Source organism: Gymnodraco acuticeps, unplaced genomic scaffold, assembly GCF_902827175.1.
Source record: "Gymnodraco acuticeps unplaced genomic scaffold, fGymAcu1.1, whole genome shotgun sequence".
Classification (NCBI taxonomy): Eukaryota; Metazoa; Chordata; class Actinopteri; order Perciformes; family Bathydraconidae; genus Gymnodraco; species Gymnodraco acuticeps.
In genome coordinates, this window is record NW_022992313.1 from 75,254 (window position 1) to 87,355 (window position 12,102).

Genomic DNA, 12,102 nt, shown 5'->3' on the forward strand with positions numbered 1-12,102 from the left:
TAATAATAGCAGACATTGTTTAACAATGATCACAATATCATTATTTTTAATAAACCAAATATGAACAATTGAGGAAAATGAGGAAGAACTGATGATTCAAATGTTGTAGTACAAGTAGTAATGTAGTTAGTGCATAAATTACTATTGCAACAAATGTCATTATCAGTCGATTTTTATTTTTGGACGAAAGCTCCGGGCCAGGTTACAATGGTGGGGCCAGTGATAATACAAGTCCACCGGCCCGTCAACAATTCACTAGCGGTATTTACTTGCGGTACCGCGGTGGGCCGGCGGTACCCAAAGTGGGTAGGTCGAGAGTCCCGGGCCAGTCCGCCCCTGGATCAAACTGTCAGTCCAAACGTACGCTCTGATTCAGTGCAAAGGCCAGGGCATTCGATCAAGGATGTAGAATACCTTGGTTGAAGGATATTCTACCCAGACCCAGAACAAGATCTGATTGGTTGCTTTCTTTTCGAACACAAAACCACTGAAATGCGTAGTGCATGGTCCGAGAAGGACAAACAAATCAACGTAACACTGTAATATTACAGATCAACAACACGGATACCATTCACATTTATTAATTTTATATACATTTTATTACAGTGTATTTATATAATTAAATCGATTTTTTGTTTGTTTTATCTGAGTGTTCCAGGGTATTCTCTGAATACCTTGAAGGTCCTGACGGTTCGCCACTGCAACCGACCCGTGTTGCAACTGTCCCCTGGTCTCCCCTACTGATCATAATTCCATTGTTGAGGTCTACTAGAATAGATTTACATTGTTCAATGTTCCAAAATCACATTGGTTTCTCATACAGCATCTCTGTATAGTATGTGTATTCACTCTCTGTCCTAAACGGCTTGTTGGAGCACACCCACACACCCTGGCTGAGAAATCCGCGGAGCTGAAGCTGAGAAAAGATTGAGTGTGTGTGTGTGTGTGTGTGTGTGTGTGTGTGTGTGTGTGTGTGTGTGTGTGTGTGTGTGTGTGTGTGTGTGTGTGTGTGTGTGTGTGTGTGGTGTGTGTGTGTGTGTGTGTGTGTGTGTGTGTGTATGTGTGTGTGTGTGTGAGGAAGTCCGCAGATTGGTCCAAACGTAACGGCTCCGCGCACCTAACGTAACGGCAATATACCCAATACGTCACTGTACCCAGGAAGAAAAAGACAAATGTCCAACGAGGCATTCTGGAGCAGCATAGACAGGTATTTTCTGTGTTAGAGTTTTACTCGCTACAGGGTGTACTTTGAGGGTTTGTGACTCTGCAGACCGTTTACATGCAGAACAAGCTACATAACACACAAGGGGATGGGTGATAACCAGAAAAGCATGTCATGGGACCTTTAACTGGTATTTTTGATATTTTCTTGTCAGAATTGTTCTGAAACATAGACATATATATCCTTCCCAGGCATATTGCAGACAATTCTGTCTGCTCTTAGAAAATGGGTTTTTTCCCACCAAAATTAGATAACATATCTTCAGGGAGTGCATGTAGTGATAGTCAGGCTCCATGGTGCAACAGCTTAAATGAGTCGTGTCAATTGCATTTTTTATTTATGCAGGTAAAATAACAATGAACTATGTTTTGAATCTTGATGTGATATGCATTCATGCCTTTAATAAAGGCTCCAGTGATTTTTCATTGTTCATCTTTTTCATTTGCCGGGAAACAGCAAAAACAACCTATTACACAACAGCTGGTCTCAGGAGCTGACAGGAACAGAAGCAAGGCGTCTATCAGTATCCGCGGTAATGGATGTTTCCTGAGAGCTGTGAGAATATCCCACAATTGACTTGTTTATTTATACCTCCTGCCTAACAATCCACCGCTGTGGCAGTAGTTTCATGTGAAGAGATATTCCCTAGTTAAGTGCCAGTGAGGGAAAGCAGTTTAAGGAAAGGTCTTTAAAGGTACATTGTGTAAAATTTGCCAGAACATACATAAAAAAAGAACTAACATGATCAATAAAATGTGAAAAGATAACAAATTCAAATTCAAAACCTTTATTTATCCAGGTAAAATCCCATTGAGATCAATGATCTCTTTTTCAAGGGAGACCTGCAACAACAGTGTTGTTGATATCAAAGTGATGTGTTGTACTAGAGATATCAACTGAAATTAGCATGCTAACTGACTAGCCCCTGTCTGCCACAGTAACGGCCCCTGCACACGGCGGCGTGCGTTGCCGCTTGGCAGTGGGCGTGTCTTGAGCTTGGGGACGCAACAACGACCAACGTGACCAACAACCAATCACATGAATCTCTCCTGTCAATTGCATAAAAGGTTTTACATGTCACACTTTATATGATGAACATTTATGACATTAATGTCTATGGTGCTATTTTACGCAACATTCCATGCTGGCTAAATACTGTCTATGCCTGCTAGCTGTCAAATGAAGTACACTGGATATAAACTCCCCAAACAGGCGAAAACCTACCAGTTTCACCCACTGTCTCTGCCACCTCCCTCCATGCCTGGCTCCTCCGGTTTTTATCCCGGTAGATGAACAGGGACTGATCATAAAGCACCGGGTGATTCCTTACCGCTACGATTATTTTCTCCTCCATTTTTTGGCATATGAGGAAATTAACTGTGGTCTGGTTATCCCAGCATACACGCGGTTTGATTGGCTAGCGCTTGTACTGGCAGATTTGCATAAGCGGGATTTAATTGGCTGACGCCTCCGTCGAAGCGTCAAAAGTAGAATATTGCTCTACTTTTGCAGCGAGCACCGCGAGAGAAGCTACGCTTTGCTCCCACAATGCAGTTCGGCGAAATGTGACGTCACCCCATTCAAAGTGAATGGACAGAAGCGTTGAAGAGTCAACGCACGCCGCCGTGTGTAGGGGCCGTAACGGCCCGTCCACAAGGCGGCGTGCGTTGAAAGCTTCACCACTCAAAGTCAGCTTTTTAAAAATGTGTTGGGTTAGATGCTATCTGTAGTTAAACACATGCTTAACAGATGTTCAGGTTTTGTTCTAAGATGTAAAATATGGCAATTAATACCCTACTCCTTAATGTCCAAAACTTGCATTTTGTGGAGGCCAACCCCGAAAGTTAGCCTTGCAAGGGGTCCTTTGACAAAAAGCAATAGGATTTTTCCATTGCTTTTCAGAATATTACAGAAAATAAAACCTGTGTCAAACACATGTTTATGATATTCACACGTTTATTTCAGCTGGTTAATCTCTAAATATAAACACCACTTTTATGTTTTTTTAAAGTGTAAATGCAATCACAAGAAGTGAAAAGCTATGTTAGGCTAAGGAACTACATCTCGGTCACATGGCTGCGCATCCAACCCAGTCTCACGGCATTTTGTGTTATAGTCACAAAATGAATCTATTGATTCGTGTTCACCAACACGATTTCCCCCTTTTTTTCGTGTTGCACAGAACGATTTTAAAAGCAATGTGAATAATAACAAATTAGAAGAAAAAAAAGATTTTAAAAAATACAGATTTCAGTATTCTGACACAGAACGATTTTAGAAGCAATATATTTATATTGGTAGTATGTTTCGTGCCTGCATCAAATAATAACAAATTATAAGGAAAAAAATATTTAAAAAATACAGATTTCAGTATTCTGAGGCTCTGAGCCCCATTTATTTTCCTCGTGGACGGCAAGAAAAGTCCGACATTATACGATTTACAATAAAAACAATAATCGCGGCTTGATATTGAGTAAGAATATGTTTTTATGAACCCCACAGCTTCCGGTCTTCCACGACCGGACCGGACAAAAAGACGTGTTGCAGGCACGAAACACACTACCAATAGAAATACATTGCTTTTAAAATCGTTCTGTGTGACACGAAAAAAAGGGGGAAATCGTGTTGGTGAACACGAATCAATAGATACAATTAATTTTGTGACTATAACACGAAATGCCGTGAGACTGGGTTGGCGCATCACCACCGCTAAGCTAAAGGCAGCTAATGTTCGGTGTAATGATGTTTGGTTAACTCATTTAGACACTTGTTAGCAACTCTTGTTATCATGACACATAGAAGCTTTGGACATTTACAAGTGGGGTATTTCTGATGTTTTTTATATTAACGGATGGGGTAAGACCACTTTATTACAGCAATGATCTGTGTCTGTGTGTTTATTGGATAACATTTCAAGTGGCAGAAAGAAGAAAACGACCAGCACCCTTCACTCGTCCTCAGTGCCGCAGGAAGGCCGTATTTCGGGCGTGGAGCTGTTGGCAGACCGGTGAAACGGAGTAGCTTCAGTTAGCAAGTTAGCTCAAATTCAACCACAGCAATGATGGTCTACATCCCCCAGCGCCACACTCAACACACAGTTGACTAAGCCCCAGGTAAAGTTCATAATTTGTGTAATCTAGTCCACGACTGACATTTCAGTCTGTCACTCGTGGAGTCGACTGACTGAAAAACACAGTATAAATTGAATAAATATATCAACACTAGAAGAAAGAGAAATATAGCCGTGGAATACAATTCACAATATAAAGATTACCTTTGTATACTCTAAGACTTAGAATGCTATAAATCAGCCTAACTACTCCAAGTAAAATCTATGTTAATATTTGTAACAAAAATTGTTGAAGTTGCATTTGTTGCATGCAGAAAGCACTTTGCTATCTTCTATGCCTGTTTTGCAAACTGAGAAGGACAAGAGCTGATTTTCATATGTAAACTACCAGAAAGTATTATATACTATTATTTGGATGCAGCAGATACTTTTGTAAGAAACCTAATGCCATACAGATTGTTATCAACATTATGAAGAAATATTTTAATAACAAATGTATCTTGCATGATGTTGATCCTGAATGTATTTGAAAAACGTTCACTGACCATGTGTTAAATGTCATGTCTCTTGAGCAAGTCAAGAATGATAGTGCTTCTGTTTAGACACACATAGCTCTTGGTTAACTGTTAGGGAAAGATTGTGTTTCTAGTATAACATTAAAAAAGTAATAGTTGACTTAATAAATTAACGTGGCCAAGAATCAGCTGCTACATTCCTGTGCTTTGAAAAGCGGGGAGAGAAATATTCAGAAAGTTCTTACATAACAATCTAAAAATGCTCCAGCCCTTTGTTTAAAATATTATTTCACTAAAGATACAAGTCAAAGTACTTGTTTTCCAGAAAAATGACCCTGGTTTATTAATGTGACATTATTTGATAGTTAGAAGAAGCATTTCATGTTTTTATGATGGTCTAGGTTGGCAGTTAGTCCAAGAGTTCCCGACCTAGCATTTTCTTTATGGTCCCCAGACTTCAAAATGTACATGACTGGATCCACTAGGGCTGCTGCCAGCTTCAGATATCATGGAATGACAGGATCATACAGCACTAACTACATCTAATGAATTCAAGATCCATCTAATGTTTCTCTGTGAGCACTGTTTGTCATTCATTTGCAGAGTTCACATGGTGTTTAGATTTTGGAGGGAAAGATAAAACTCTGTGTTGACATTATGCAATTGCATGTGGGGCTGTAAAACAGGAGGGATGTTTGGAACGATGCTTGAAGTTTGATTGGTATCGATGTTGTAAACATCACAGAAGGAGCCACTCAGCGTTAGCCTCAACAAAGAAAGCACATGTTGGCCATTTCCCTATAACCCTATCAGAAAGATGTTGATTTGGACAATATCCATTTGGCAATCATCTGTTGACTTGTATGACGTCAAAAAAACTGTTATCAGATAGAATTCTCACACTATACATGGACAAGCTGACAATTTGCAGTGGAATGCATCTCCTCTCAGCTTTGGGAGAAATGGCTTCCTTCCCCTCTACTTCATACTTCCTCTCTCATTAGTCCCTTTCAGGATTTATGGTTGTATTACTTTTCTCCTGCATACCATGGTGTTTTTTCACATGTTCTAGATATTTAACACTTCTATCAATGTTAAAAAAAAAGTTGTCATTCACAAAATAATAGACAACATCCTGGGATTACAGTATTGATCCTTAAGGAGCCCTACAGGATCTTAACTGTTTGTATTCCATGACAACATTAAAGATACAAATCATTCAAGGTTTAAGGACTTTATAAAAGATTACATTCATTCTCCCTGCTGGTCTCCTGGGGGTTCAATCGTGAACCAGGTTGTACGGTATTCCACTACCCAGCCTTGCGGTTGAGGAAAGTAAAATTGATTAAATAAGGCTCAGAGTAACCCAGCAACAGGAAATCAGAACCTCAATATCCCAGGTCAAGCTTTGGACCTTGACTGGTAGCTTATGTTCCATGCCCTCAGAATGCAAGATTCTAGATGGACGAGGAGAGGGGGACTCAACTTGTTGCTGAACATTGCTCCCAGTATATTCAATGTTTAATGCTGAGATATTAAGTTAAGACCTAATTGAACCACCATGTTGTAGCCCCCACCAGGGGAACAATGCCCTGGAATCTATTTTACAAAAGCATGCACATCCAGGCAACAAATGGTGGTGCTGGACAGAAGAACATGTAACAGACAGAAACAACAATCCTCACACAAGACAATGCTTCCATGTACATTACTACCAGGTCAAGTGTCGAGTGTCAGAAGAGCTTGAGGCTGGAAACGTCACTTGGTGGTAACTAAATATATGTACATGGGAGCTTTTTGTTGTGTTAAAGCAATACCCTGGACCCTGCACAAAGACTCCTGGCCAGGGTCGGCGTCATGGGGGGTAATTCGCGGCCCCCCCAAATGAGTCACTGTGCCCCCACAACGCAGGGTGGGCAAGCCTTGCCACTTTGCATATAAGTGAAAACGTTTCCACTAAAAGTTTTTTGTGTGAAATAAATCAGAAATAAAGAATACAAATATAAAACACAGCCTGAGGTGTGCTCACTGCTGCTCTCTGATTGGTGTGTTGCTTGACCAATGACCCCCGACCTTTGTTTTGTTATCATTACGTGGCTGTGTTTAGATGAAAGCCCAGTCAGTGGCGATCTGTTCATCTGTTATACTGATTATACAGTAAAGCCATCGAAAATAATATGATACAGACAGTACAAGTACTTCTGGGTCTCTGTGTTTCATTCAAGCTCGGCTCTGTGTGTGTGGCACGAGCGCATTTTGTGAGTGCGCGAGCGAAAACGTGGAATGTTGTTGTTAGCATCTGGTTAGCTAGCTATGCTAACGGATATAAAGAGCTGTTTCTACACCAAGGTGGAGGAGAGTCCTCTCCTGTCAGACTGAGAGAATCTTATAACCTCAGCTCAGTGAGGTAAAGGACTCTCAGTGTTTAGATAGTTAACTTTAGTGTAAGTTATCGCAGTCGGTCTCAAACGGTTTGGTCACCATTTATGTAAACAAGTATTTGCGAGGAACACCTTTATATGATCATTAATATAGTTATTAAAGAATAAGAGAATAAATGAAAAACGGGTATGAAATACTATAGAGTGGCGAAGTCCCTCCCCTTCCGGGGGACCTCCATGGGACCTTATTTCGGAAAAAATATGTATTGAAGTCAATGGAGAGAGAAAGATTATCTTTCGATCCCGTTTGAATTGTGCCACGAATTACGCATATGATGTTTATCAATTTAAAAGATAATTTTGCAAGTCAAAAAAAAAAAGTGTCGTAAAACTGTGAAGTAACACATTTGTTTGTGTGAAACGCTCAATGAACTACATCGCTGGTCTCGCACAACAACACACGTCACCAAGATGGCCGTCACTATTGTCTTGTCAACAAAACGATTGACTACCCTCACTATCACCACAATGAAACACGTCCAGAAGAATGTCATGCAAAGCTGCCTGCCTGCCTTCCTTTGATTCTCTCTGAACTGCCTGGTCTTTTAATGTTTAATGTCAACCATTTGTGCAGATAGCGTGAAGTAGAAAAGATCGGCGATGCTAATGTAGCGTTAGTGTTAGCATTTATCCCCCGGGCTTAAATGGTGTATTATAGAATGATCACACCGGTGAAAGTACTCTTCAAAGGGTTCATGAAATATGACTACTCTTACTGTTTAACATTTTGGGTTACTTAATGTTACTTCATGTTAAGCCTAATAAAAATGACAAGGCTGTAATGCTAACTAACGTGCTAGCTACTAGCTAGGTAGCTAACTTGATGCAGCCACTCCTGGTCCTTTCATCAGACGGGAAGCGAAAGAACGAGCAAGACCCATTGCTGGTATGATAACAACCTGGTACTAAGCACACAGGCATCTTGTTAAAGTTATCTTATCTTAGCTATCTCTATTTTAGTGGAGGAAAACAATTGTGACATCAGTTATGAGTGACATCACTTACGTGACTCTGGGATTTGTAGTCTTTCTAGTTGCGTACTTTTCATAGTCTTATATTTCAACAGTTTTACGACAAACTGTGACTTTTTGACGTGGAAATTATTTTTTAAGATTGACAAACATCATATGTGTAATTCATGGCACAATTCTCATTCACATTTCTCTCTCCATTGACTTCAATACATTATTTTTCCGAAATAAGGTCCCATGGACCGGTAGTAGATGGGCGTGACTTCGCCACTCTATAGGACAGTAACCATAGACTGTGCATGCGGTCGGATAGTTTAAAAATCAGCTCCTAAGTTACATTACATTACATTACATTACATTGCATTTAGCTGACGCTTTTATCCAAAGCGACTTACAATAAGTACATTCGACCAGGAAGACACAACCTTGAAGAAAACAGAATCATATAAGTACATCAGGTTTCATAGAGCCAAACATTTCAAGTGCTACTCAACTGGCTTTAGGTAAGCCAGTCCTTTATTAGTATAAAAGTGCTTCGTTAATAGTTCTAACGCTCGAAGTGGAGTCGAAAGAGATGAGTTTTCAGTTTGCGCCGGAAGATGTGCAAGCTATCTGCCGTCCTGATGTCAATGGGGAGCTCATTCCACCATCTTGGAGCCAGGACAGCAAACCCACGTGTTTTCGCCGATGGGAACTTGGGTCCCCCTCGCAGCGAGGGCGCAACGAGTCGTTTGGCTGATGCAGAGTGTAGTGCACGCGCTGGGGTGCACGGTTTAACCATGTCCTGGATGTAGGAAGGGCCAGATCCATTCGCAGCATGGTAAGCAAGTACCAGTGTCTTGAAGTGGATTCTAGCAGTTACCGGAAGCCAGTGAAGGGAGCGGAGGGGCGGAGTGGTGTGGGAGAATTTAGGAAGGTTGAAGACCAGACGAGCCGCTGCATTCTGGATGAGCTGCAGAGGTCGGATGGCACATGCAGGTAGACCAGCCAGGAGGGAGTTGCAGTAGTCTAGGCGTGAGATGACAAGAGCCTGGACCAGAACCTGAGTCGCTTTCTGAGTCAGCTGGGGACGTATCTTCCTGATGTTGTAAAGCGTGTATCTGCAGCAACGGGTTGTAGCAGCGATGTTTGCAGTGAAGGACAGGTTGTTATCTAGGGTCACACCCAGATTCCTTGCAGTCTGAGTCGGGGAAACAACTGAGGTGCCGATGTTGATTGTTAGGTCAAGAGTGGGACAATCTTTTCCCGGGAGGAAGAGCAGCTCAGTCTTGTCAAGGTTGAGCTTGAGGTGGTGAGCAGACATCCACTGAGAGATGTCAGCTAGACAAGCAGAGATGCGTGCAACGACCTGGGTCTCTGAGTGGGGAAAGGACAGAATTAATTGGGTGTCATCAGCGTAGCAGTGGTAAGAAAAACCATGCGGGCTAATGACTGATCCGAGCGAGTTTGTGTACAGGGAGAAGAGGAGGGGACCAAGAACAGAGCCCTGAGGGACCCCCGTAGTTAATTGACAAGGGTCGGACTCAGACCCTCTCCAAGTCACCCTGTAGGTACGGTCTTTCAGGTATGAGGTGAGGAGGGAAAGTGCAGAGCCTGAAACTCCAAGTTTTTGGAGAGTGCGAAGGAGGATCTGATGATTCACCGTGTCGAATGCAGCAGACAGGTCCAATAGGATGATGACAGAGGAGAGGGATGCAGTTTTGGCAGTGTGCAGTTCCTCCGTGACAGCAATGAGAGCAGTTTCTGTGGAGTGACCTGCCTTGAAACCAGACTGGTGCGGATCCAGAAGGTTGTTCTGATTGAGATAACAGGAGAGTTGTTTAAAGACAGCGCGTTCAAGTGTTTTAGACAGGAACGGGAGGAGAGAGACAGGCCTGTAGTTTATAACATCTGACGGGTTGAGAGTGGGTTTCTTTAGGAGAGGGTTTACTCTTGCCCCCTTGAGACTGTTTGGAAAGTGACCAGAAGTTAGAGAAGTGTTGATGAAATGGGTGAGAAACGGTAGAATATCAGGAGCGATAGTCTGAAGGAGGTTTGAAGGGATAGGGTCCAGAGGACAGGTGGTAGGGCGGGCAGAGGTAATGAGGGTAAGAACCTCACTTGGAGAGAGAGGGGAAAAGGAGGTCAGTGTGTGGGTGAAAGGAGGGTCTGGTGACCCAGCGGTGAGTAGAGGTGAGTCAGAAAAAGAAGAGCGAATATCATCAACCTTTTTTTCAAAGTGGTTAACAAAGTCGCTTGACAGAAGTGAGGAGGGGGGAGGGGCTTTGGGGGGGTCCAGGAGGGAGGAGAAGATGGAAAATAGTTTTTTGGGATTGGAATAGGAAGATTGGATCTTATTTTGAAAGAAAGTGCTTTTTGCCTGAGAGATCGAAGCAGAGAAAGAGGAGAGGAGAGCCTGATAGGTTAGGAGGTCGTCACGGTGTTTGGATTTCCACCGTTTACGCTCTGCTGCCCGAAGGACGGTTCTATGCGCCCCGGTGACAGGACATCTTCTTCATAAAACGAGGGGGAATACTCTGGTAGTTCGATGTGTGTAGAGGTGTGTGTGGTTAAACGTAGCAGCCTCGATCTCTATTCAGCGGTTCTAATGAAGGGAAACGCAGTGAAGTAAACAGTAAACGGCACAGCTCTTTGCAGCTGGTGCTGCTCTTCTCAGATTCTGCTGGGTTACACGTTACTGCCTCCAGTGCCCTGTACGACGAAGCCAGTTCAAGAGACCCTGGATATGTTTGATTTACCCGGCTTAACTAACCCTAACAAACGCGATGTCGCTAAGCGGTCCTACGAAGCTGGTTATCAACTCAGCAAATCAACCAGGGTTTCTCTGTCCGGCTGAGAGCGCATTCACGTGAAAGGGACTGGGTTACCAACATTTGACCAATCACAAACATGGAGACGCGTGCTGACAGCGCAGCGTCATACTTCATGAATGAATAGTGTAAATCCTGCTTCGTAGTACAGGCCACTGGTGCCACAGAGATTTCATAAAGTGAAGGAGGTTTTCCTTCTATAAAACAGCTGTGGGCAGCAGATACTGTGAGTCACGGACAGGAATCCCTCAATTTAAATAAAACGAGGCCACGCTTTATTAACTCGTGCGCACGCTTTATTAACTCGTGCGCACACTTTATTAACTCGTGCGAACGAGAAAGTAAAACGTGGCCACGTTTTATTTATTTTTCTCTCAATGAACCCTCCAGGGCTCCGTACTTAACTATACGTTTAATACATTTAAGTCAAGCTAAGGTACATGTGATGGTAGCTAGTTAGTGCTCTTACCTGTGAGGCCTCCTCCAAACAGCATAATAACCAGACTGTATCATTAAAACTAAGTACCAGTTCTAGATCCTTGACTTTAGACAAACAATTCAAAAGACAACATGTATTTAAAGACCAATATTTATTTGAATGTGCTTCTTAACCTGAGATATTAGTTATACAGTAATAGTATTGACAATCTAAAAAAACTGAGCAACTCAACAGTCAACTTTATATTTCTTATTGTCTAAAGCATTTATTATTTTCATTTTCCCAATCTCATATTCAGTGTGGACGGATTGAGACAGCGTGGTGTCCAGAGAGCTGCAGAGACTTCAGGGAGAAACCTCCGTGTGATGGACGTCCTGTCTGTTGGTTTGGAGAGGACTGAGGGTCTTTCCTCTGCGAGGAGGACCAGGCCTGATGGAGGAGGACCAGGCCTGATGGATGAGGACCAGGCCTGATGGAGGAGCCCATGCTGGGCACAGCTGATACCAACTGCACAGGCCTAGTCTGTCACTTTATTTTACTAAATGTGTTTACTTATACATTTAATAGGTTTACTTTTTTTTTTTTTTCACAAAGCGGAAAACACTTTATTGTCATGAAACTGGTCAAATAAAAC